The 27,104-nt window shown below is 48.1% G+C and overlaps 1 protein-coding gene across 39 annotated transcripts in view; it reads left to right on the top strand.

Moving 5' to 3' along the window:
* MICAL2 (microtubule associated monooxygenase, calponin and LIM domain containing 2) overlaps positions 1-27,104 on the top strand; it is a 256,472-nt gene that overhangs the window by 8,906 nt on the left and 220,462 nt on the right. For 25 of the 39 annotated variants that reach the window (XM_085011980.1, XM_085011987.1, XM_085011977.1 and 22 more), the window contains exon 2: positions 24,328-24,398. The exons of 7 other annotated variants lie outside the window; for them this stretch is intronic. The gene's annotated coding sequence lies outside the window, so the exon portion shown is untranslated. Of the gene's footprint in view, positions 1-24,327; positions 24,403-27,104 lie in introns of all 39 variants that reach the window. 7 more of the 39 variants (XM_085011982.1, XM_085011970.1, XM_085011983.1 and 4 more) reach the window with 1 other exon arrangement.

The following is a 27,104-nucleotide window of genomic DNA, read 5'->3' as shown; positions in this document are numbered from 1 at the left end:
GGAAGGGAAGGCAATCAGCTGACTCTTTTTCTGGGCTGGGACCAACGGGGTAAAGTGTGAGTAGCATTTCTGTGTCCATAGAAACCAACATCTTCTCCTCCTTCTGCTGCTTCCTTCCATCTGCACTGGGAGAGTCCAGCCCCCTGCATGTGGCCTGCTGATTGGCTAGGAGATCTTTCGCTTTCCCTGTCCCCTTTGGGGCTCCAGGTGAGGAAGGAGCAGAATTCGGGTGTTTTCAAATGATACTGACCTCCCAGGAAGGAGGAAGAGGTGGAGGCCATGAGTCACAGAATCTTGGGATGTGAGCTTGGAAGGGCCCTCTGGAATCCTCTAGTTTTCACTCCTGCCACCTTGGTTTTTTAACCTATTGAGGTTCAGAGGCTTTTTGATTCAGAGCAGAGGTCAGGGTAATTGTGGTTCTTGGCTCAAGGTCACCTAACCAGGACAGAGTCAAGTCTGTTCTTCATCCTTCGTTTTGCCAGGCTATGGCAGTCTTACTTGTAGATATCCTTTCTGTTTGGAGCACCAAGCCATGCCCCCTCTTTCTAGCAGCTCTCTCATGATTTGAATTTAGGCTATATGCCCTGGTAGCGTTGGCTTGCACACTGGTTTGGCGCAATATCTTTGCTGATCAAAAATACCTCCCCCAGGAGTTCCCGTCATGGCTGAGCGGTTAACAAATCCAACTAGGAACCATGAGGTTGCGGGTTTGATCCCTGGCCTCGCTCAGTGGGTTAAGGATCCAGCGTTGCTGTGAGCTGTGGTGTAGGTTGCAGACTTGGCTCGGATCCCGTGTTGCTGTGGCTGCTGTGGCCCTGGTGTAGGCCGGCGGCTACAGCTCCGATTAGACCCCTAGCCTGGGAACCTCCATATGCCGCAGGAGCAGCCCTAGAAATGGCAAAAAGACAAAAAAAAAAAAAAAAAAAAAAAAACAAACAAACCAAAAAAACCTCCCCCAGAGCTCTGGGGCCTAAAATTCCCACCTCTGTTTTCAGGCCTTGTCTCCAGAGGGCCTTTGCTAAAAATATAGACTTTAACTAGGAAGAGTACCCTGTGGACAATTTGTTTATCTCCAGTTAGCTATCAGCTGAGCTGAACTTTGAGAGGATGGGTGATGAGAGAGATGAGTCAGCTGGAAATAGGTGGAGGGAGGGAGTCAGAAAGGACTGTAAATAGGGTGCTGTCAGGCCCAGCATGGAGCACTGTGACCTAGGCTCCTTAGCTCATGGGACAGAGCTGCTGCATGGGGTGGGGTGGGGTGCTGTGCTGAGTGAGAGGAGCAGAACCTTCGTCGAACTCGTGGAAGGAGGTGCCTTAGGCTCATCGATGCCCACACACACATCAGGATGAGTGTTTGGAATATGCTTTTGACAGCCACTCGATGTTGGGGAATCAAGGGAGACTTCCTGGAGGAGGTGACACTTGGTCATGGAGATGGGTCTTGGAAGATAGGAAGGATTTCCAAAGGCAGAGCTGGGCAGAGGTATAGCACAAAGAGACGTGGAAAAATGAGGGTATGTTCTAGGTGTCGAGTGGCGGAAACACAGGGGCTGCTTTGGGAAATTGCAGAAGTTGAGGCTGGAATTAGGCCAGCCCTGAGTGCTGGTGGTGGGCGTGGGGGTGTGACTATGGAAATAACCCTGCAGGTAGTGGGAAGCCATTGGAGAGGGATGGCCAGAGCTCTCCTTCAGGCAGATCAGCTCAAGCAGGATAAGCTTGTGGGGGAGTCAGGGCTGGGGAACCTGTCAGGAGGCTTGCATCCTCTCTATACTTTGGACAGGTACACTGACCAGAGAGCAGCTGTTGGTCTGGACCAAGGATTGTCCTGGGGGTGGGGTCCAAGGGGTGGGCAGTTAAGACTGGACCCAAATAACGCCTTATCTGTGTTTGGACCCTACCATGTTCCGTGTGAAGGGAGCCAGTGTGGGCAGCCCCTGTCTTTCAGTTGATCAGGAGCGCAGCCCATTTGGAACCCCTCAGTTAGAGTCTTAGAATATGGGACATCTGTCGCTTCCTGTGCCACCAAGTATGCCTGTTCTGCTCTTTGGTGGCTCTGTTGTCTGTAGAAAATGGTAATTGCCCCTGCTTTTCACTGCCTCACATACCCTTTCCTCAAGGTCAGCTTCAGGGAGGGGGAGTCATGGGTGTTGAGCCCCTGGGGTGGGTACCCATAGAGCAGGAGCAGGTGTTTCCTGCCTGTGTGTGGATGAGGCGGCAAAGCTGGGGTGGGGCAGGGACCCCAGTGACCTCCTTCTCTTTCATTAGGATCATTTCTGCAGGTGTCACACACTCACAGAGCATTGACCATCATCAGAAATGACTGATTTCTCCCTCTTTTGTGGTCTCATAAGCCCCTGAATACCCCTGCAGGTGGATTCTGCCCTGGGTATCTCATGCCTACTCTTGATTGCCTCCCCAGTGGAGGAGGAGGGCTGGGTGGGCTGGCGACCTGGGGCTGAACTGAATGTCCCCAGGCAGCTGGAACACATGGAGGCTTGGCTGACTCTCCAGCCTTTCTATAGCCCTCTGGACATCCTGGCCCCAGCGGGGTTGGGGAGGCACAAAAGCTGAGCTCAGCTTCTGCCTGCTCCAGGATTAACCTGGCAGGTGGGAGGCACAGTAACCTGGTGTGCTTACCGTTTTGACATTTGAGCAGGGCTGCTGGCACCTGTTCTCTGCCATAGATGTCTTGGAAACAGCCTTGCTTTATGTGGTAGAATAAATTGCTTCTGCAGGGAGCAAATGGCTTGAGTTTAGTATGCGTGGGAGCTATGGTGGGGGTGAAAGTGGGACATTGAAACGGCTTTCTGGAGTTCCTGTCGTGGTGCAGAGGAAACGAATCGGATTAGGAACCAAGAGGTTGCAGGTTTGATCCCTGGCCTCGCTCAGTGGGTTAAGGATCCAGCGTTGCTGTGAGCTGTGGTGTAGTTTGCAGACATGGCTCGGATCCTGCGTTGCTGTGGCTGTGGTGTAGGCCTTCAGCTTTAGCTCCAATTGGACCCCTAGCCTGGGAACCTCCCTATGCCACAGGTGCGGCCCTAAAAAGCAAAAAAAAAAAAAAAGGAAAAAAAGAAACAGCTTTCTTCTTTCTCTGTGCTACCAATATGAGACCAAGTTGTTCATTCATTGATTGCTCAGTGGAGCGCTCAGTTCATTCATTCTGCCAACCAAGACTTCAGGAGGTCCCTCTATTGGAAGCATGTTATCCCAGACCAACCATGGTTTTCAGAGTGGCAGTAATACCTGGGAAGCCATTGCCACTGACTTTCCTTGAGCCTCAGGTTTCTCTTTTGTAAGATGGGGGTGATAGTGCCGGGGTGATAGTGCTTGTGGCTGTGAGGAGTCAGTGGGGCAATGTGTGTAGCACATCTGTCACGTGCCTGACACATAGCAGGCACATAGGTGGCCTTTCCTTCTCAGACCAGTTCCGAATTGGCCCACAGGAGTCTTCGAGCACAGCCACAGGCAGAGTTCCTCTTTGCCTCAGGTCTCCCATTCAGTACTGTTCCCTAAATGGCTTTTACCCTTAAGCAGTGACTTTTAAGGGAATAACTCAGTCTAAGCACACAGGTGGGTAATGAAGGAAGATGTGCCACATCTTTCTTTGGGGTGAGGTTTTTTCAGTCAGACTTTGGGGACCTCAGGGCTGCTCCATTGGTGCTTGAGTTTCCCACTGTGGTCCAGCCTGGGCTTCACATCAGAGGTGACCTGTTTCATCTTTGGAGAACTCTTTCTGTCCCCTCCCTGCTGCCTCCCTATAGCTTCTGGCATTTGGTCCCAGGCCTTCCTCCTAGAAACCATAAGGATACTGTTCTCTAAATCAAATCTGTGATACTGTCAATTATAAGAAATACAGTCTTCACTATTCTGTGATCTGTCAAGAAAGAAAAAGTGCTTTCAATTAAATCGTGGAACAATGCTTTTTTTTTTTATCACTTAAAATGTTCAGGAGTTCCCATGGCTCAATGAGTTAAGGTTCTGGCATTGTCACTACTGTGGCTCAGGTTGCTGCTATGATGAGGGTTCAATCCCTGCCCCGGGAGTTTCTGCATGCCGCTAGTGCAGCCGAAAAGAAAATTATATTTACTGGAAGAATTCCTGTAGACTTTAAACCTGTCTTTCTTCCATATCATTATTGCATGTACATAAAAAGGAAAATGAATTAGTTTCTACATTTCCACAACTTCTTCACTTTCAGAATATAATTCAACCAAATCATCTTTTTTTTTTTTTTTTTTTTTTTTATCTTTTTAGGGCAGCACCTGCAGCATATGGAGGTTCCTAGGCTAGGGGTCAAATTAGAGCTGTAGCTGCTGGCCTACACCACAGCCACAGCAATGCCATATCCGACCCATGTCTTCGACCTATACCACAGCTCACAGCAACGCTGGATCTTTAACCTACTGAGCGAGGCCAGGGATTGAACTTTCATCCTCATGTATCCTAGTCAGTTTCGTTTCCGCTGAGCCACGATGGGAACTACTGACTAAATCACTTTTGACTCTAGTCATCAATATATTTGTTGGTTTTTTTTTTTTTTGACATATTATTATATTCTGGTAAAGTGGCTATGTATTTCTTAATCTCTTTTGTCTTTGGAATTTTTTTTTCCAGGACTCACATTTCTTCCTCAAATGTTCCTTAAATACTCGGGCTCCTGAAATGTGGAGGGTTGCAGTTGTCCAGATATGTCACCAGGGATTACAGTCAAATTTCCATATGACAGTGGCAATGAGGCAATGACAAGTGTACCACAGCTGCATTTTGGCCTAGAGAAATTGTTAGATATTAGGGAATTATAAGATAATTCTGTTTTCAGACATTTTATAATCGAAAAAAAATGTGTGTCTTCTAATTAATGAAATATGAAGCTTAAAGACAGCCCTCTTGTCCTCTCCTGCATCCTCTTCCAGATTTATAACTCATGATGTGGGTTCAGGTGTTTTCCTGTGGTTCCCCCTGAACAAACCCAACTTTGTCCCTGTCCTTCTAATATGGTCAGGCTAGTAGTGCCTGTCCTTCTAATATGGTCAGGCTAGTAGTGCCAAACCACCTACCATACCCATGGTGTGGTATGACAGCAGAGGAAGGGAGTTATCACCTCCCTAGTTCAGGCCATTCTACTCCTTGTAATGCAGCCCAAGATTGCATCAGCTTTTCTGGCATCTGCTTTACACTGTCTACTCATTGACATTACTGATGATCAAATCTTTTTAACATGGGATATTTTTCTCCCCTGTACTTGATGCATGTGACTTTAGATTTTTTTTTTTTTTTTTTGTCTATTTTAGGGCCGCACTCTTGGCATATGGAAGTTCCAGGCTAGGGGTCAAATTGGAGCTGTAGCTGCCAGCCTACACCTCAACCACAGCCATGCCAGATCCGAGCTGCATTGTTGCGATCTACACCACAGCTCACAGCACCGCCGGATGCTTAACCCATTGAGTGAGAACAGGGATCAAACCTGTGTCCTCTTGGTTACTAGTCAGATTCGTTTTCCCTGAGCCATGACGGGAAGGAACTCTGGCTTTAGCATTTAAATGCAGAGCCTCCTACTTTGTTTCTATCAGATTCAGAACAGGCATTTCTGTTAAATTTCAACCTGTTACATTCTGAGCAACCTTGTTCCACTGAGCTCTTTCAAGATGCTATTTAATTTGTATGCCTTCCTTAGCATCATCTGAGTCGCTGATAAAATACTTATCAGGAGACGGTCTGCAGCTAGAGTCCACCCCTCATGCCATGACCTTTTATTGGCTTGCTTGGGGAAGGTAGCCCCTGCCTAAATCACTGCCTTTTTGCTTTTCTGACCTCTGATCAGATGCCTTCTTGAGTCTAGTTATGCCAAGTCTATTGTAATTCTTCATCCACTGCCAAGTATCCTATCACAGAGAGCCTTGAATACACCTTGCCACCAGGTGTTCTCAGTTTCCAGAGGATCTCCAGGATGACTTTCAGGTGTTCCAAGACTGCCCCACACCAATGCAAGTGGCAGTTCAGTGGTCTCATCTGCCAGAGTTTCCACTGCTCTGGGCTGGCCCTGGGGTTTGATGTCACTGAAAGTTTCTAAATATCCTTTTCTTAAAGTCCAAGCTTGGAGTTCCTGCTGTGGTGCTGTGGGGTAATGATCCGGCTTGACTCTGTGGAGGCGCCAGTTCAATCCCTGGCCCTGGCCTGGAAACTTCCATCTATATGCAGTGGGTGTGGCTGGAAAAAATGAAATGAAATAAAATTAAAAAAAATCCAAGCTTCTTCAACAGGGAGTTCCTGTTGTGGCTTAGTGGACTAGAAACCCAACTGGTATCCATGAGGATGCAGGTTCAATCCCTGGCCTCGCTCAGTGGGTTAAGGATTCAGCCTCATTGTGAGCTGTGGTGTAGGCTGCAGACTCTGCTCAGATCTGGCTTGGCTGTGGCTGTGGCAGGCAGCTGCAGCTCTGATTTGGCCCCTAGCCTGGGAACTTCCATAAGTCTAAGGATAGCTCTTTTTTTTCTTTAAATGATTTTTATTTTTTCCATTACAGTTTGTTTACAGTGTTCTGTCAATTTTCTGCTGTACAGCAAAGTGACCCAGTCACACATATATACACATTCTTCTCACATTATCCTCCATCATGCTCCATCACAAGTGACTAGCTAGAGTTCCCAGTGCTATACAGTAGGATCTCATTGCTTATCTATTGCAAATGCAATAGTTTGTATCTATTAACCCCACACTCCCAGTCCATCCCACTCCCTCCTCCTCCCCATTGGCAACCACAAGTCTGTTCTCCAAGTCCACGAATTTTTTTTCTATGAAAAGTTCATTTGTGCCATGCTTTAGATTCCAGATATGTGATATCATATGGTATTTGTGTTTCTCATTCTAACTTACTTCACTTAGTATGAATCTCTAGTTCCATCCATGTTGCTGCAAATGGCATTATTTTGTTCTTTTTTATGGCTGAGTAGTATTCCATTGTGTATATATACCACATCTTCTTAATCCATTTGTCTGTCGATGGACATTTAGGTTGTTTCCACGTCTTGGCTATTGTGAATAGTACTACAATGAACATACAGGTGCATATGGAAAAGTTTTGTCTGGATATATGCCCAAGAGTGGGATTGCTGGGTCATATGGTAGTTCTATATTGAGTTTTCTGAGGTACCCCCATAGTGTTTTCCATAGTGGTTGTACCAATTTACATTCCCACCACCAGTGTAGAAGGGTTCCCTTTTCTCCACACCCTCTCCAGCATTTGTTAGTTGTGGGCTTATTAATGATGGCCATTCTGACAGGTGTGAGGTGTTATCTCATAGTAGTTTTGATTTGCATTTCTCTAATAATTAGTGATGTTGGGCATTTTTTCATGTACTTGTTGGCTAACTGTATATCTTCTTTGGGGAGATGTCTATTCAGGTCTTTTTGCCCATTTTTCAATTGTTTTTTTTTTTTTTTTTCCTGCTTTATAGGCCTGCACCTGCAGCATATGGAGGTTCCCAGGCTAGGGGTTGAAATGGAGCTGCAGCTGCCAGCCTACGCCACAGCCACAACAATGCAGGATCTGAGCTGCATCTGTGACCTACACCACAGCTCACAGCAATGCCAGATCCTTAACATGCTGAGTGAGGCCAGGGATTGAACCTGCAGCCTCATAGTTCCTTGTTGGATTCATTTCTGCTGCACCATGACGGGAACTACTTTTTGCTGTTGAGTTGTATAAACTGTATATTATTATTATTATTATTATTATTATTTATTTTTTAATTGTTATTTCCCCAATACAATTTTTTCCTGCTGTACAGCTGTTTGTATATTTTAGATATTAAGCCCTTGTCAGTTGCATCATTTGAAACTATTTTATCCCATTCCATAGGTTGTCTTCTTCTTTTTTTTTTTAATGGTTTCCTTTACTATGTGAAAGCTTGTCAGTTTGATTAGGTCCCACTGGTTTATTTTTGTTTTTATTTCTGTTGCCTTGGGAGACAGGACAGCTTTTTTTAATAGGGGCCATCGTGTGTCTGGAGAGGAATTCCAGGTCCAGTTTCCTGGGGTCCCTTTATGCCTCTGGACCTCTTGGCTCAAGATGATCCCTGCCCCTTCCTGCCATCTGGGGCATCTTTTGCAGCCTCTGCTTGTCCTGGGCTGGCCTACTCTGGTTGACACTCTGGGACAGGCCCCACACCACTCTCTCAGGGGCCTCTTTGGTTACCCATCCATCTCCTGGTGATGGGATGTGGGCTTTACAACAACTGATCTTGTCAAGGTTCCCTGTGCGACAGCATGACTTCTATTCTCTTAACACCCACACAGCAGCACTGGTATGAGGGCTCTGTAAATACTAACTCACTCCATTCTTGGGCCAGGCCCATGAGGTAGATACTCTCATTAGCCCCACTTGCCAATGAGGAAATCAGGGTACAGAGGAGTTAACTGAATTGCTCCTGATTCCACAGGTAGGAAGGGGAAAGGCGGAATTAGCATCTAGTCAGTTTGTCCCCAAGTCTAGCTCTGAATTATTATGGCGAGCTGCCTGCTTCCTAAAAAGCCCTTCTTCCCTCCTCCTCCTCTGCCTACCTCTGTCCATCCTCCTCATCACCCCTCCCCAGCCATAGCCCCATTCTCAACTGCAGAGCTAGAATTGCATTTCAGAGCCTCTGAATGATTTATTTCTTCAATCTTGGGTCCAAGAGCCCTTCTATTCTTTCAGCAATTTCAAGTCTGTTTTCTTGAGTCTCAGGCATCAACTTCCCCTTCTTGGTTTCTCCCAAGTTTCAGAGGAAATGATGGCTTTTCCTCCACAGTTCCTTCCTGTGTCCCCTGGTCACTCACTACCCATTCAGTCATTGCTGTGGGAATTAGGTTAGTTCCTTTCCTATAGACACTTTTTCTCTCTTCTGGAAGCTGATGTGCTGAGCTTGGCTGGTCAGAGCTTTTAGCCAGTTGGGTTTCAGTGTGGTCAGGTGGTTGACCACCCCCCTCCATCTGCCCCCAACCTCCAGGGCTCCTCTAACTGGCATGGGATCCTGGTCAGCCACACTAATGGTATGAATGGTGACTGGACCTTTACTCCTCAGCCTTCCCTCCTCAGAATATTCCCTCTGCCTTCTCTGCTCAGAATATTCCCTCTGCCCTGTCTCCTCAGAATATTCCCTCTGCCCTGTCTCCTCAGAATATTCTCTCTGCCTTCTCTGCTCAGAATATTCCTCAGCCTTCTCTGCTCAGAATATTCCTCAGCCTTCTCTCCTCAGAATATTCCCTCAGCCTTTTCTCCTCAGAATATTCCCTCTGCCCTGTCTCCTCAGAATATTCCCTCTGCCCTGTCTCCTCAGAATATTCCCTCTGCCCTGTCTCCTCAGAATATTCCCTCTGCCCGTTCTCCTCAGAATATTCCCTCTGCCCTCTCTCCTCAGAATGTTCCCTCATCCTTCTCTGCTCAGACTATTCCCTCATCCTTCTCTGCTCAGACTATTCCCTCAGCCTTCTCTCCTCAGAATATTCCCTCAGCCTTTTCTCCTCAGAATATTCCCTCAGCCTTTTCTCCTCAGAATATTCCCTCAGCCTTCTCTTCTCAGAATATTCCCTCAGCCTTCTCTTCTCAGACTATTCCCTCATCCTTCTCTGCTCAGACTATTCCCTCAGCCTTTTCTCCTCAGAATATTCCCTCTGTCTTCTCTGCTCAGAACATTCCGTCAGCCTTTTCTCCTCAGAATATTCCCTCTGTCTTCTCTGCTCAGAACATTCCGTCAGCCTTTTCTCCTCAGAATATTCCCTCAACCTTCTCTGCTCAGAATATTCCCTCAACCTTCTCTCCTCAAAATATTCCCTCTGCCCTCTCTCCTCAGAATGTTCCCTCAGCCTTCTCTGCTCAGACTGTTCCCTCTGCCTTCTCTGCTCAGAATATTCCCTCAGCCTTTTCTCCTCAGAATATTCCCTCAGCCTTCACTGCTCAGAATATTCCCTCAGCCTTCTCTTCTCAGAATATTCCCTCTGTCTTCTCTGCTCAGAATATTCCCTCAGCCTTTTCTCCTCAGAATATTCCCTCTGCCCTGTCTCCTCAGAATATTCCCTCTGCCCTGTCTCCTCAGAATATTCCCTCTGCCCTCTCTCCTCAGAATATTCCCTCAGCCTTTTCTCCTCAGAATATTCCCTCTGCCCTGTTTCCTCAGAATATTCCCTCAGCCTTCTCTTCTCAGAATATTCCCTCTGCCTTCTCTGCTCAGAATATTCCCCAGCCTTCTCTCCTCAGAATATTCCCTCAGCCTTTTCTCCTCAGAATATTCCCTCTGCCCTGTCTCCTCAGAATATTCCCTCTGCCCTCTCTCCTCAGAATGTTCCCTCATCCTTCTCTGCTCAGACTATTCCCTCAGCCTTCTCTCCTCAGAATATTCCCTCAGCCTTTTCTCCTCAGAATATTCCCTCAGCCTTCACTGCTCAGAATATTTCCTCTGCCCTGTCTCCTCAGAATATTCCCTCTGTCTTCTCTGCTCAGAACATTCCGTCAGCCTTTTCTCCTCAGAATATTCCCTCAACCTTCTCTGCTCAGAATATTCCCTCTGCCTTTTCTCCTCAAAATATTCCCTCTGCCCTCTCTCCTCAGAATGTTCCCTCAGCCTTCTCTGCTCAGACTATTCCCTCAGCCTTTTCTCCTCAGAATATTCCCTCTGCCTTCTCTCCTCAAAATATTCCTTCTGCCCTCTCTCCTCAGAATATTCCCTTAACCTTGTCTGCTCAGAATATTCCCTCTATCTTCTCTTCTTATACACATGTTCTCCAGAACATTCCCTTGGCCTTCTCTCCTCACACATGTGTTCTCCAGAAGAATTCCTTATCTTTGTTTCCTGGGCCTTTCACACGGTTACCTCATTGTTGTTTGCCCCTGCCCAATCCAAGACCTTTTCTTTAAAGATAAAACCTGGGCACAGGGAAATGTGTGCTGTCTTCTATCTGTAATGTAAAGACTACATATTTATATATGTGTGTATAGACATAAACATCATCAGGGATGAGACACAAGTGGCTAATAACTGTGGCGACCTGTTTCAGAGCAGGAACAGACTAGGTTGATGGTCCAGGAGTAGGAGGGGCTTGTTTCTTGGATATGTCTGTGCTTTTTGATATCCGAACCCAGTGAATGCTTTTCCTATTTAAAATTTAAAAAGCGTGGATAATCTGGGAGTCCTGATTGCGAGTCGTGGAAAGAGGATGACTCATCTGGTTGATTCGGTACTCTGCCTTCTCCGGCCAGGTGGGCCCAGTTCCTCAGGTATGAGGTGGGATGACCCAAGCCCATTTACATGGCAGTGGGGACACCTGGAAACCCTCCCCTGGAGCTGGCGTGGGCCAGCACATAAAGGGTCTGTAGCCCACAGGGCTTCCTCCCACCTCCCTGACTCTCAAGTCTCCTAGCTCAGAAGTAACTTGAGATTTGCTGCCTTTCTAATCTCAGTTTACTTAGAGCTGGTGCTCAGCAGGCGCACCTGGGCCTCAAGTGTTGGTTTTCTGTGGTGAATCACCTCAATCTTACACCATGGGTCCCCCCCCCACCTCTTTCTTTTGAACTCCCCTATTTCGGGAAATTGAAACGCTCTGAGTGTCTGAGTTTTCCTGGAACAACTTTGTCTTTTCTTTTTTCAGACCTGTGGGACTTTATAGATCATTTCTTTTCTTTTTTTGTCTTTTTAGGGCCACACCCGCAGCATATGGAGGTTCCCAAGCCAGGGGTCGAATCGGAGCTGTAGCCGCCAGCCTCCACCACAGTCACAGCAGCTCGAGATCCGAGCTGTGTGTGTGACCTACACCACAGCTTGCGGTAACACCCAGATCCTCAATCCACTGAGTGAAGCCAGGGATTGAATCCGTGTCTTCATGGATCCTAGTCGGTTCATTAACCATCGAGCCATGACGGGAACTCCCGATCATTTCTTTTCTAGTACTTTCCTTTGCCCAGTGCAAAGGAGCATGATTAGAATGGGTCAAACACCCTTTGAAAACACAAGTCCATGATTAGGTTTGCAGACAACCAAGGTCAGAGCAGAACGTGAGGAAAAAAATCAGGACATTTGGAGAAGCCAGTCCAGGTACTTTGTAATTGAGGAAGTGACCTGATGGGGTAGGTGACTTGCTTATGTTGGGCAGCTAACTAAGAAGCATCTACTGTGTGCCTCAAGCCATGTGCCATAGGAATGACAATATAGTTGAGGCCCAACCTCTCTTCCCAAAGCTTTCACTGTATTCTTAGGAAAACAAGACACACTTGATTGAAAAGATTAAGTAAGAGGAGATTTTGGTAACAGTTCAGCTCAGTCATAGACGGCAAGTCACAAAGTAGTTCATGACTAATTTTCATGTGACTGGTGGAAAGAGCAGTGGGTGTGAGCAGTGTTTTCTCAAGTCTGGAGAGGGCCTGGAAAGCTTCCTGGAGGAGGAGGCGGCAGGGGCGGCTCTCTTAGATCTGTATCTCAAAAGAGTAGGTGAAGTGCAGATGGACAAGTGGGAGGAAGATGAGAGTATCTCTAGTGGTGTCATGGCCGGGAGAATTGGGAAATGGCCTGATTTGAAGGTGAGTAGAGGGAGGTGAGAGAGGGGAGATGAGATTAGGGCAGATGCAGACTGCCTTCAATATGATAGATTGTGTGTGTGTGTGTGTGTAAAACTTCAGAACAGGGATGGAAGGATGAGGGTCCAGGGTCTCATAGAGAACTCTTGTAAATCCGAGGAAGGCTTTGGCCCCTAGACATTTTCATCAAGGCATCTCTAGCCTGTCCTCCAGAAATGTCCCGAGGAGCCGAGAGGAAATCAGAAGCACGCTAGCCATACTCCCACCATTGTTCTGTTTGGACACTTTCTTAGGCCTTTAAAATGTATATTGATTCATTCTTTCAGTGGGTATTTATGAGTTCTTACTCTGCTCCAACAACTGTTCTAGAATGCTGCAGTGGCAGCAGGGGAAAAAATTAGGGTAAACTTCCTTGACATATGGGACTTCTATTCTAGGAAGGGGAAAGAGAGACAATATAGAATTGAGGTAGGAGTTCCCGTTGTGGCTCAGTGGTGAACGAACCCGACTAGGATCCATGAGGATGCAGGTTCAATTCCTGGCCTCACTCAGTGGGTTAAGGATCCGGCGTTGCCGTGAGCTGTGTTGTAGGTTACAGACAGGGCTGGGATCTGGCATTGCTATGGCTGTGGCATAGGTTGGCAGCTACAGCTTCGATTCAACCCCTAGCCTAGGAGCTTCCATATGCCACGGGTGCAGCCCCAAAAGACAAAAAATAAAAATTAAAAGTGCATTACTTTGACACTTCCTGCCTAGAAGGGGGGCATGACTAGGGAGCAAGAGCCTAACAGGTGCAAATCCCAGTTCCACCATTTTCTAGCTGTGTGACGCCAAGAGAGGAGTGGATTTCTTTGTGTCTCACTTTTGTCATCTCTGAACCCATTCCTAGGGTTTTTATGAGAATTAAGTGAGATAGGCCGTGTAAATACTTCCTGGCCCATAGCAAGCACTCATGAAGACTTAATATTATGCTAATACTTATTATCACATTATTATAAAAGCTTCCCCTGACCTCTGAGGCCAGAATAAAATGTCCCATCCTCTTTGCGTGATCCGTCCAGTAACACATTCTTGTTTTGCCTTGTTGTGCAAATATGGATGTAGCTTTCCCCTCACCAGAGAGTGAGGGCAAGAGACTAGGAAGTAGGTCTTAATATGTTTTTGAAATCCCTGGAGACGTGTGTCTTGTCCCAGAAGGTTTGCCAAATGGCATGGGTTCCCAGTGTCCCATTTCCATTGCAGCTGAATAGTCAGACCTGAAGCTGAGCCTCCTAGGACTGTGGGAAATGTCTGATGTTTCTAATGGTGCTGACTGGTTTGCCAAGCGTGTTCAAATTCACCTTTCACTCAGTCTTCAAAATCATCCTCTGTGGTCATTGGTTATTATCTCCATTTTATTTTTAAAATTTTTATTGATTGATTGATTTTTGTCTTTTTAGGGCTGCACCCATGGCATATGGAGGTTCCCAGGCTAGGGGTCCAATCGGAGCTGTAGCCACCGGCCCACACTACAGCCACAGCAACATGGGATCCAAGCCTTGTCTGGGACCTACACCACAGCTCACAGAAATGCCAGATCCTTAACTCACTGAACGAGGCCAAGGATCAAACCTGCGTCCTTATGGATGTTAGCCAGGTTCGTTAACCACTGAGCCACGATGGAAACTCCTATTATCTCCATTTTATAGATAAGGGGACTGGGGCTCCTCAGATCAGAGTTAAGTAAGTTGCCCACTGACTCCAAGGGGGGAAGGTAACCACACAGGGGCCCCTGCCTGTTGCAGGCAGCCTTGGTGTGGAGGTTCAGAGTGACCATCCCCTCAAAGCCCCTGCATCGTTTCCCCTTTGCCTGTCTCCTCAGGAAGGGGTGGGGGAGGAGACCATGTAACTAGCAGACCTGTCTGCAGTTCTGCTTTTATCCTCTCTCCTCCAGGTCCTGTTACTTCCAAAAAAGCACATGATGGTGGGCTTGAGCTGAGCCAACAATCAGAATTGCTTAAATTCTGCTTCATTTCGGAGGCCTGGGCTGGGCTTGGGGGTGCACTGAGACAGTGGGAGGGCATGGTAGCTTTCGGCATTTGGAGCAGTTCCTGAGCGCAGATGTGCTGGAGGCGGGGTAGGGAACCGCACCTGGAGGTGGAGGAGGCCGGCATGGTGGCTTCACGGGGAGAGGAGCAGGCGTGAGGTGCGGGGTGCAGCTCAGAGCCACGTCCAGGATGCAGAAGGATGCTGGGGGCCGAAGCAGAGGCTGTTTGGGGAGGGGACACCGCCTGCCTTTCCAGGAGCCAACCAGGCCAGTGGTCCTTCTGGCGAAGGTGGGACTAAACCCGGGGCCCCAGGATGGACCGTAATCCCGATTTATCAAACTCTAGGGCTGTTCCTGAAGTGGAAGTCTTCCATTTAATTCAGATTATTGAGAAAGTACCCACCATGTCCCAGGAATATGAAGTCCAATAAGATAGGGATTCTGCCAAGAGGAGCTTATGTGCTTATGTGCTTTTCACCTATGCCCTCTTCTCCCTCCTGGGAACCTTGAACACCAGGGTGGCGATGCTTGTGGGCACATGGCAGCATTCAGATTCCCTGTGTCCTGGAGCTCAGGCTAGAATCTGGCCCTGACAGGTCAGCACAGCAGCACAGGCTGGGAGCTGGCAAAAATACCTGCTTGTGGAGCTGGGTTCTAAGCCTAATGTGGGGAGAGAAGTTCTTATTGGGCCTTTCTTAGTTGTGCTTCTTGCCCTCTAGGATTTTTTTTTTTTTTTTTTGATTTTTTAGGGCTATGCTCACGACATCTGGAAGTTCCCAGGTCAGGGGTCAAATCAAAGCCAAAGCTGCCAGCCTACACCACAGCCACAGCAACACGAGATCTGAGTCATGTCTGTGACCTACACCACAGCTCATGGCACCCCTGGATCCCCGACCCACTGAGCAAGGCCAGGGATCGAACCTGTATCCTCATAGATACTAGTCGGATTTGTTTCCACTGTGCCACAACAGGAAGTCCCGCCCTCCAGGATTATTGTGGGACCAAAGGAGTGGTCACAGGAGCATCTCTAGGGTGTGGGTGAGGAAGATCCCAGATAGAACAGCCACCAAGATAATGGCTCAGGCAGCCATCTCTCATTCAGACCAGTGCCCCTTTCTCTCTTCCTCCAGCCTGGCCATCCTCTGCCTGCCTACCTGGGTCATCTCAACCTCCAGCTCTTTGCTGTGTTTTTTCCAGTCTTCACGGCTTTCCTTTTCTTCCTGACCTTTCTCCGTCCTCAAGCTCCAAGGCTGAGATTCAGCCCTGCCTACTTCAGAAAGGCTTCCTAAACTCTCTCCGCCCAACACCCCCTCTCTTCTCGGTATGCCTCCTGGGTGGAGAGCCAGCAGCCCCCAGTTTAGCATTTACATGTTATGTAATGTGTTTTGAGCACCTGTCAGACACCAGGCAGCAGAGCAGAGACTAGGACTTTGGAGTCTGACTGGCCTGGGTGTGTGTTCTAGCTCTGATTCTTATGAAATATGCTTCGATTTCTTTGAGTCTCAGTTTCCTCATCTGAACTTGAGGATATAGTGCGTATTTCACAGGGCAGCTGTAAGGATCTGGTGAAATAATCGACACAATGCACTCAGCACACAGTTTCTGGCTCATAGTGAATGGCTAACGTGTGGCAGTCTCTGTTAACTCTTTGACATGTATTATCTTATTTAATCTACACCCTCGCTGTATAAGGTAGATATCATACCCTCCACAGTCTCAGGATGGGTAGGTAGTGAGGCTGGCATTCAAGCCACGCTACTGACCGGTCTTGAGGCACCATTCTTCCTCCTGCTCCCTCTACTTCCCAAGTTCGGACTCCTTGTTTTCATGCTCTTTGGTGTTCTTCACTGTTTAGCCAGGAAGCTCAGCAATGTTTATTGAATGACTTTTCCTGGCTGATTTGGTGGGAACCAGGTTGGGGAGGAAGGTCAGGACATGGGCCCCCTTGAGCATTCATCCCCTTTCAGCTTGCCCATGGATCCAGTTTGCCCATAGATCCAGCTTGCCTATAGATCCCACCAGTGTACTACATACCATTCCAACACCAGGCAGTGCCCAGTGGCATGGTCCTGGTTACATCCAGCTAGACAGGAGGGAAACCAAATCATGTCCTAAGGGCAACTCAGCCAGTACCTTTTGATTAATATGTTTATTTTTATTTTATTATTTTTAATTTGTTATATTTTACTTTATTTTATTTATTATTTTTTATGACTTTTATTTTTTCCATTATGGTTGATTTACAGTATTTTATTTTATTTTATTTTTTGCTTTTTAAGGCCGCACCTGTGACATATGGAAGTTCCCAGGCTAGGGGTCGAATTGGAGCTACAGCTACTGGCCTACACCACAGCCACAGCAACGTGGCATCCAAGCTGTGTGTGTGACTTACACCACAGCTCACGGCAATGCCAGATCCTTAACCCACTGAGCGAGGCCAGGATCTAGATGCTAGTCAGGCTTGTTACCGCTGACCACAACCCTAACTTCCTAATTTTTTATTTTAAAAATTTTTTTATTTTTAATTTTTTTTGTCTTTTGCCTGTTCTAGGGCCACTCCTGCAGCATATGGAGGTTCCCAGGCTAGGGGTCTAATCGGAGCTGTAGCCGCCAGCTTACCCAGAGCCACAGCAACGTGGGATCTGAGCCACATCTGCAACCTACACCACAGCTCACAGCAATGCCGGATCCTTAACCCACTAAGCAAGGCCAGGGATCGAACCTGCAACCTCATGGTTCCTAGTCGGATTTGATAACCACTGAGCCACGACGGGAACTCCTAATTTTTGTTTTTTAGGATTGAAATATAGTTGATTTAATATTATGTTATAGTTAATGCATTTATTTTTAAATAGCAGAGAATAAGCTATGAAAAGAATAAGAAAAGGAAGAGAAATGCCTGCCTGGATAATCCCTCATGACCAGGGCTGGAAAGCAAAAAGAAAAGCCATTAGCTGGCAGTCAGGCTCTGGGTGGTGTGTGACACTGTGAAATGTGTGTCCTGTAAGGGCACTGGGTGAGGCTCCTCTGGAATGGCTGACTGAACTTCCCCACACCCATGGGTGCAGCTGGGGTCCCGACAGGGCTGCTCTTCTTGATGTTATTGCGGTCAGGGTTGTTCTCACATCATCTCAGATCATGGTTTTCAGTTTTTCTTCAGCAAATGTTGGAAGCTGCCACTTCCTTCTCCAGCTGAGTTTCCTTTGGTACCAGCTGACGTCTCTGTCTTCAGAGTCCTTATCTCATTGGTTATTTAGTTTATGTCTGTGCGGACCTTGATGTTGAGCCCCTGGGAACCTGGGGAAGAAGAGGGCTGGGTGTGCTGGTTCGTGTGTTGACTCCCACAGCTCATGCTGCTGAAGGCGGGGGAGGCAACCAGTGTCTTTTGATGCTTTGTTTTTGCTACCAAGCTGGGGTTCTGTTTTTCACTTTTGTTTCTCTAAAACTTTTTAAAAATTATTTTATTTTTTACTTTTTATTAAAGTATAGTTGATTTACAATATTGTGCCAATTTCTGTGTATCGCAAAGTGACCCAGACATACATATACACAGTCATTTTTAAAAAATGATTTTTATTTTTTTCCATTATAACTGGTTTACAGCGTTCTATCAATTTTCTACTATATAGCAAGGTGACCCAGTCACACATACATGCATACATTCTTTTTTCTCACATTATCATGCTCCATCCTAAGTGACTAGATATAATTCCCAGTGCTAGACAGCAGGATCTCACTGTTTATCCATTCCAAAGGCAATAGTTTGTATCTATTAACCCCAAACTCCCAGTCCATCCCACTGCCTCCCACCTCCCCCTTGGCAACCAACCAAAAGTTTGTTCTCTAAATCTGAGAGTCTGTTGCTGTTTTGTGATAGGTTCATTTCTGCCATATTGTAGATTTCATGTATAAGTGATATCATATGGTATTTATCTTTCTCTTGCTGACTTAATATGAGAATCTCTAGTAGCATCTGTGTTGCCGCACATGGCGTTATTTTGTTCTTTTTTATGGCTGAGTAGTATTCCATTGTATATATGTACATCTTAACGCATTCATCTGTCGATGAATATTTAGGTTGTTTCCATGTCTTGCACTGTTGGTGGGAATGTAAATTGGTACAACCACTAGGAAAAACAGTATGGAGATTCCTCAGAAAACTAAATATAGAACTATCATATGGTCCAGCAATCCCACTCCTGGGTGTATATCTGGAAAAAAACGATAATTCTTTATTATTATTATTATTATTATTATTGTCTTTTGGGGCCACACCTACAGTATATGGAGGTTCCCAGGCTAGGGTTCGAATCAGAGCTACAGCTGCAAGCCTGTACCACAGCCACAGCAACACCAGATCCAAGCCACTACTGAGACCTACACCATAGCTCATGGCAACGCCAGATCCTTAACCCACTGAGCGAGGCCAGGGATCACACCTGTGTCCTTATGGATGCTAGTCAGATTCATCTCCACTGAGCCACAACGGGAACTCCGGGGAAAAAACTATAATTCAAAAAGACACATGCACCCGTATGTTCATAGCAGCACTATTCACAATAGCCAAGACCTGGAAACAACCTAAAACTCTTTAAAACACCTGAAGGTAGAGCTTCCTTTCCTGGAGGGAATTAAGATGGTGCTGTTAGAAGGCCTGGAGGAACAGGAGTAGACTCTCTGGGTGCTGGCCCAGGAGGTGGCCAGAACATGAGACAAAGTAAAGCTAACACTGTTCAGCCCATGCTGTGTGTCAGGCACTGTAGTGGTAACTGATGAGTCAGAATCTCTTGAGAAAAGTGACTGAGAAAAAAAAAACCCAAAAAAATCACAAAAGCTAAAAAACTCTCCGTGGGATTCAGACAGGCGTATCCCATTTAAAACCCACAGATACATGCCATCTTGTTAACATCAGGCTGGAGCTCTTGGAGATTGAAATAACTCATGTTCAGAGAAGGAAACATCCAAGATGCTGCCTGTCCTGTCCCCTGGGAGGCTGTCTCTGGCTGTAGTGGGGCTGGTTGTAGATGAAGGGACTGCGACACATCCCATCTCCCTTGGGTGAGTGGCAGCAGACCTGCCTGGACCAGGAGAAGGCCTCAGACTCAGGGATCAGAGTGTGCTGAGGGGGTTCAGCATGATGGGTGGACCAGGCAGTGGGCCCTAGCAGGGTGACCTCAGCCAGTTAGTTTCTGAGCTCTCTGAGCCTCTGTTTCCTCACCTGAAAAATGGGATGGATAGGCATCCAGCTCCTACGGCTGTGCTGAAGGTTAGATGTGACTGTACCAGTGAAAAGAGTCATTTGAGGGCTCAGGTAAGCTCATTTCTCTTCCATATCCACCCTCTAAAAAGAGTTGTTTCAAGTAGCTGCCCAGATGTTTTCCTGCACCCCTGCAAAGCCAGTGGAAATTAGCTCTCTCATTTCTCTTCTCTTTTCCTAATGCTCATAGCAAGGGGGACCCACGTCTGAGGCTGGATTTCCAGCCTGGGCCCATAGGACTGGGCTATTCCCCTTCTCTAGCATCTTCCTCTCCCAGGAAGGGCATTGGTCCAAGGGCTATGAGTGACTCGGCTCGCCTCAGTTTATTGAGATGCCTTGTTGCCTGTATCTGCTTTCCCCTGGCTCTTTGGGCCTCACTCAGAGTGTGCAGTTGGTTTTTTCTTCCCTGAGCAGGATTTAGTGATGATAAAGCAGCCGGTGCTGCTGTTAGCCAGGACTCTGAGTTTCAAGTGACAGGAACCCAACTTGAATGATAAGCGAAAGTGGGATATCTTTTTTGGGTTCCAGAGTAGGTACAGAGAGTCAAAGGAGGCACTGCAGAATCCAGCCCCAGAAAGAGAACAGGTGACCTCCAGTCCCTGGACCAGCATCCCCTACTTGGTCCATGGCTGCAGGCTGCTCTCAGCTGACCCCACACAGCCTTGTACCTGACCCAAGAGGACCAGGTCTTCCCCAGGAGTTTTCAGAATGGAACTTGGCCCAGCTTGGAGCACATGCATACCCTTTGTACCCAAGAATGGCCAAGAAGGAAAGATACACTAATGAACCCATCTTGAGTCTCATGCCTACCTTTTTGGCTGGTGAATAAAGGATGCGGTGGAGTCTGTTATTGGAACAAAGGGAGAAGGATGCTAGTAATATTAATAATTAAGCAGGAGATGAACTCACTTTTATTGAGTGCTAACTTTGAGCCAGGAACTATTATAAACTCTTTTTTTTTTTTTTTGCTTTTTAGAGCCGCGCCCATGGCATATGGAGGTTCCCAGGCTAGGGGTCTAATTGGAGCTGTTGCTGCCAGCCTATACCACAGCCATGCCAGATCTGAGCTGCATCTATGACCTTACGTCACAGCTCAGGTCAATGCCAGATCCTTAACCCACTGAGGGAGGCCAGGGATGGAACCTGCAACCTCACAGATACTAGTTGGATTCATTACTGCTATACCCCAACAAGAACTCCTGAGCTCTTTAATCTTCCCCGTCAATCCTGTTTTATACACCAGGAAGCTGAGGCACAGAGAGTGTAAGCAGTTTGACCCAGGTCATGTAGCTCGCTAGTAGAGAGCTGGGATTGAACCCAAGCAGAGGCCTGCAGATGTGCTCTGCACCACCCACGCTGATGCAGATGATACACTGATGCCGTCTCCAAGCGCTGCCTCTCAGCTCAACCCCGGGCTGTGTCCCTTCCAGCATTATTTCATCTTCAGAACAGCCCTGTGGGGTAGGCACTAATATTATCCCCGTTTTTAGATAAGAAACTGAGAGGCTCACAGAGATGGTGTGACTTGCCTGGGGCCACCCGACCAATTTAAAGTGACAGAGCCAGGAGAGGAACCCGGGGGTTGCCTGATTCCTGGGCCCGAGCTCGTGACCACTTTGCTGGGGAGCCTTTGTATTCGGACATTCCTCTTGCTCCATCAGATGCTCCATGGGATGCTCGAAGGCGATTGGGATGAAGAGCAGTCCTGGTTCAGCATCTGAGACTCCGACCTCTGTCCCGGGGGCAGAGGCATGGAGACCTCTGCCGGGCGCATACTGCTGAGGGGCCAGCCTTGTGGTTCTGAGCCAGTTTGGGTGTGTCTCACACTAACTCGCACTGAAGGGTTCTTGAACAAGCCCGCAGTGCACCCAGGCTCTGGCTGTCTTCCTTCCTCCATTCGGCAAATACCAATGGAGGCCCTAGTGGGTGCCAGGCTCGGTTCCAAGTGCTTGGGGTCCCTCAGTGAAGACTCTATGGAGGTAGGTTTGGAGCACAGCAGAGGGGAAGGTCCCCCAGGTCCCTTGGGATCCACGAGGCCACTGAACCTCACAGGAAACACTTCCTGTCTGTCCTCTGGAGGCCTGGAGACCTCACACTTCTTTGCCTGAAGGCAAATCTTAGAGGAGCCGGTGTTTCCTCATTCTGCCTGATTACAAAGCGAAACGTGTCAGGGAACGAGCCTGGGCCTGGACTCGGGCCAGTTCCACCTTGAGCCTCAGGCTTCCCTGGTCAGTGGAATGGTCACCTGGCTGGGCCATGCCCCAGTTTCGCCCTCTGTGACATGGCTGTCCAGGCTGCCTCACCGGGTTGCTGGGAGGATTACCCAAGACAGCACCTGCCAAGCAGCTGTGGTAATGCGTGCCTGTGGCTTCGTAGGTGTCCCTAAAAGTCAGGGCCCGGGGACAGGAGCAGCTAGAAAGGGTCCTTGGCGAGGAATTCACCAGTTAGGTTCCTCATTTTGCAGATGAGGAAACTGAGGCCCCTCAAGGGGAGGGCAGGTGCTGGGCCTTAGATGCTTCTGGCTTAGGGGAGTTAAGGGGGGCTTCAAGTGTGTTCGGCTGTTGGTCAGAGAGAGGGTACAAGTTGGCCCCTGGAGTGGCTGGATCACAGGGTGTGTCCGGGCCTGTGTGGGAGTCTGCCCAGTGGTCAGCCCTCTTGGACCGATCCCCAAATGCCCGCCTCCATCCAGCCATGCAGGCAGCCCGCACAGAACCTCAGAGAATCTCTGTTTCCTGCTGTTGGTCTCGGCAATGTCCCAGGGTGGGTAGAGGGGCTTCTGTTCCTGACATCTGGGGAATGGGGGGAGGTCCCCGGTTCTTAAACCTGGTTAGATCGATAGGGGAATTCTCTACTAGGGTGTCCAGCTCCTCTGCCCACTGCCCCCAGCAGCCTCCCTTGAGAAGCAGGGGTGTGGGTGAGTGGAAGCCTCCTGCCTCTCTGAATTCTGAGAGACAGAATTCAAGACAGCAGCAGAGACCCAGCCTACAGCTCAGGCTGATAGAATGCAGCCGAGGCAGGCCATCCTGTTTGTCAGCTGCCAGGGGCTGGAGAGGTGTGGCTTGATAATGAGGATGACTGATGGGGGTGATTTCAGCTTCTGCCCAGGTGGCTGCTGGTGGGGTGTGCGAGCCATCACAGCCGTGCTGGGACACCTCTCACCTCAGTGTGGTGGGAAGGACCATGAATGCCAGGTCAGCCAGGCCCGGGTTTGAATCCCGCCATGCCCCGGGACCCTGACAAGCGTCTTCTGCTCTCCAAGCCTGTTCCTCGCTGTGAGGAGCCACTGAGACAAAGCATGTCCGGTTTCTAACAGTGCTCCTTCCACGCATGGCTGGTGCTCAGTAAAGAGGAGCTTTTCTCTCATTAATAGTCTGAGGATTCTGAACAGCGAGTCCCACCTCCCAGGCTCTAAACGTGGCTCTTTGTGTACAAGAGCTAATGTGCATGTGTCTCCATGGGCAAGTAAACCTACCGCCTCACTGAGCTAAGTACGCCTATGTCCACAGAATGGGGATTGCCTCCTTTTGATCTCAAATTTTACACCTGCGTTAATTTTTGTCCTTTTGAGGCCACCTCTCAGAAACTTGGAATTGTGAAATTAAACTCTTAGAAATGGGGAGTTTCCATCGTGGTGCGGTGGAAACGAATCTGGCTAGGAACCATGAGGTTGCCGGTTCAATCCCTGGCCTCGCTCAGTGGGTTAAGGATCTAGTGTTGCCGTGACCTGCCTTGTAGGTTGCAGACGCAGCCTGGATCCCGCATTGCTGTGGCTGTGGTGTGGGCTTGCATCTGTAGCTTCGATTAAACCCCTAGCCTGGGAACCTCCATATGCCGTGGGTGTGGCCATAAAAAGCAAAAAAAAAAAAAAAAAAAAAAAAATCCTTAGAAATGCTTTGTAACTTGAGCCTCCATTTTCCAAACAGGTGTGGGAGCATTTTCTGCAGAAGTAGGATGTAACTGAACCACTTGAGTGGTCATTGGAAGCCAAAATCATAATTTGTTTAGGAAGCTCAGCTAAGATCAGAGGGTCTACACTTATGCTTTCCTAGTTTATTCAGTGTTTTGGGCCTTCCCCACCTTAGGAAATAAGGCACATTTTACATGGGTTACCTGTTAGCAAGTTTTTACCCCAGCTTGCTTTACTTCCCCCATGTCCAAAACATTTTCTATTTCTGCTGAAGCAACTAATAAAGCATTCTTTTCTAGCTCCATCTTACTTTCTCTGCAAGCCTATGTGCAGAGGTGTGACAAGTCTTAGGGTATCCAGACAGTGGCAGACAATAGAATGTGTTTAACTATCTCATAGTTTCTTTCATCACATGAAAAACTTGCAGCACAGAGAGACATTCTCTGTCCATTTCCTCTTGTTGGATAAAGTGTTACCAGGGGACAAAGTGCACAGCATGTGGGACCTCTTGGGGTGGCAGGGGTGGAGAGGGAGATCGGAGGCTATAATGTAACATAATATACTTGACATTCATTGTTGGGCTCTTATTTTTAAAGGAACATGGCAGCCTGTGCATGGCTCGTCCTGGGAGGAGCTGACTTTAGTCATCGTGATGCCTAAGAATCAAGTGAGTAAGTCACAGTGGTGGATCTCTTTTCTGCCATTGAATCACCCTTGGGGGGCCAGCTTCAGGCTTTGGAAAAGGTAGGGGTGCTTGCGTTCTTCATTCAAGCCCAAGTGAATGTGGCCCAATATGAAGAAACACTGGCTGGTGAAGGCCCTCTGTCTTTGCCTGCAACCTCCGAGGCTGCACAGCCCTCCCGCACCATCAGAGAAGGGAGGGTGGCAGGGCTTAAGACTGAGATGTGTTTGGGGACATGAAAGACCTATCTGTGCCTCGGTGGTCTTTGGGTGGATGGAGTGTCTGCCCCTCTTCCCCTAAGTAAGACCAGCAGCTCCGCTGTCCTGACTGCAGTCCCAGCTCTGATGCTGTCTCCGTCTCCTGCGAGCCCAGGTCTGTGCTAAGATAAGAATCTGGCCAGGCAGCTTCTACAGGGAGTGACTTCAGAGCATGGTAGACCATTTGTCCGAGAGTTGCAAATGTGATCACAGCATCTTCCTCTGCCTGGGTTCTATTCTAAGGGGACCAAACCTGTTCACATCTTTCTGCAGATTCAGTAGGTCTGTGGAGGCTTAGGGTCTGGAAGGCTCGGTGTAGCTTAAGATCAGTAAGGACTTGTTTGGCATCGTCACCCTCATGAATTCTGTAAGAGCCTTCCCACTGCTCCTGGCTCTGCTCTGTGCCCTGCTCTGTCCTCTTTCATCCTGCCGGAGCCCTTCCTCAAAGACACATTTGCCCATCACCCTTCCATTGGCATCAAGGCCTCCTCCAGCCACTGTCCAGACTCATTGTCTGCCTCTCCTCTCTGCCTGGCTCCAGTCCCACAAGTCTTAGAGCAGGTCTCTGCATGCGGGCCATGCTGTCCCCTCTGAGAAGCGTCTCTTGTGCTCCCAGCAAAGATAGAGCCTCCTCCTCCCCCTCTCAGCACCTGTAGTGCTTTGTTCAGACCTCAGGTATGTCGCTGGCTGAGCTGACCTTTCTTCACTCATCCGTCTCCCCCACCAGCTGTGGGAGCTTTGAAGGCAAGGACCCGTCCTCCAGCCTTTCCATCTGAGCAGGGCAGTGCCATCCCCTTGGCACAAGGCTGGGCACAGGGCAGAGGGTGACAGTGTTTGTTGACTCATGGAGTTCAGGCCCTGAGGTTTCTTCAGGGCTTTGTGGCTCATGAAGCCCTATCTACTGTCTCCTGGGGGCCTCGTAGCTTGGGAGGGGCAGTCAGATAATGCTCATTTACCTTATTTTATTTTTTAATTAAAAAAAGTTTTTTTATTCGTACTAAAGTGTAGTTGATTTACAACGTTTTGTCAAGTTCTGTTTTACAGCAAAGTGACTCAATCACACACATTTCCCTGTACTGTACAGTAGGATCCCATTGCCCATCTGTTACAAATATAACAGTGGTGTTTTGGATGCTCATTTATTTTATAGACATAGAGGCTGAGGTCTGAGCAGTCAGGCTGTAGGCTGTTAAAGTCCAGGCCCAGGAGGCTGATGGTAAGTTTGGGGTTGGTAGATGCAGACTGTTACATTTAGAACAGATGGGTGGTGGGGTCTTGCTGTACAGCACAGGGAACTCTATCTAGTCTCTTGGGTAACAACCCGATGGAAAATAAAATAAAAAAAAAAATGGGTGCATATGGATGGCTGGGTCACTTTGCTATATAACAGAAATTGAAGGAACATTGTAAATCAGCTATACTTTAATAAAAAGAAAGAAAGAAAGGGAGAAAAAAGAAAGAAAAAAAGAGAAAGAAACAAAGAGAGAAAGGAAGAAAGAAAAAGTCAGTCAGTCCAGCACCCACATGTCCTGTGAACCAGGCTGGTGTAGTTTCTATAACCAAATTTTATATTTAGAGAGAACCCAAGAGGTTATTTAGCGCAAACTCCTCATTACCTGATAGGGAAACTGAGGCCTGGCCTGAGGATACGTTCTCAAGGTTACATAACCAACTGCTGTTCAATGGAGAAATGGAAGGCAGGCCCTAAACTTCCAGGCTAGTTTTCTTCCCATGCCCCCTCCCTCCTCTTCTGCCTGGCTCCCTCCCTTCCTCCCTTTCTTCCTTTCTTGCTTTTTAGGGCCATACCTGCGGCATATGGAATTTCCCAGGGGTTGAATCTGAGCTACAGCGGCCAGCTTACACCACACCACAGCCACAGCAACGCAGGATCTGAACCACATCTGTAACCTAACCACAGCTCATGGCAACACCTGATCCCTAACCCACTGAGCAAGGCCAGGGATTGAACCCACATCCTCATGTATACTAGCCCAGTTCGTTTCCACTGCACTACAACAAGAACTCCCCTCTGCCTCCCTTCTGTATACATCCATCAGAGGACCATTAACTTGCATTTGAAGGTGAGTGAAGAACTTACGGAATGCCCTGAGTTAGAGGGAAGGTAGAGGGAATAAAACTGCCCAGAGCTTCCCTGGAGGCTGGGTGATAGGAGGTGGAGCAGAATCCAGGGGAGGGAGGAAGGAGGGGAAGAGGAGGGGAGAGCCTCAGGGCCCAACCTAAGAGGCTGGGGCAAGGTGGAGTCCCAACAGGGGGGCAGCTGGCAGGCCTGGCTGGGGATTCAGAGGCTGGCCCTGTGGGTACTGAGGATCCACAGGGTTGAGGAATCCATGTTGAGATTCTGAGCAGCAGCATCCGGAGGGTTGGTTGGACTGGAGGAAAGTTACTCCAGTAGCTCTGGTTCCTAGTGTTTGAG

Source organism: Sus scrofa, chromosome 2 (assembly GCF_054392235.1).
Source record: "Sus scrofa isolate SSC_HxYL_T2T_F1_AM1 chromosome 2, Sscrofa_HxYL_maternal_Yorkshire_Landrace_v2.0, whole genome shotgun sequence".
Lineage (NCBI taxonomy): Eukaryota > Metazoa > Chordata > Mammalia > Artiodactyla > Suidae > Sus > Sus scrofa.
The sequence above is the reverse complement of the archived record's forward strand: the minus strand, read 5'-3'. Positions and strand labels throughout refer to the sequence as shown.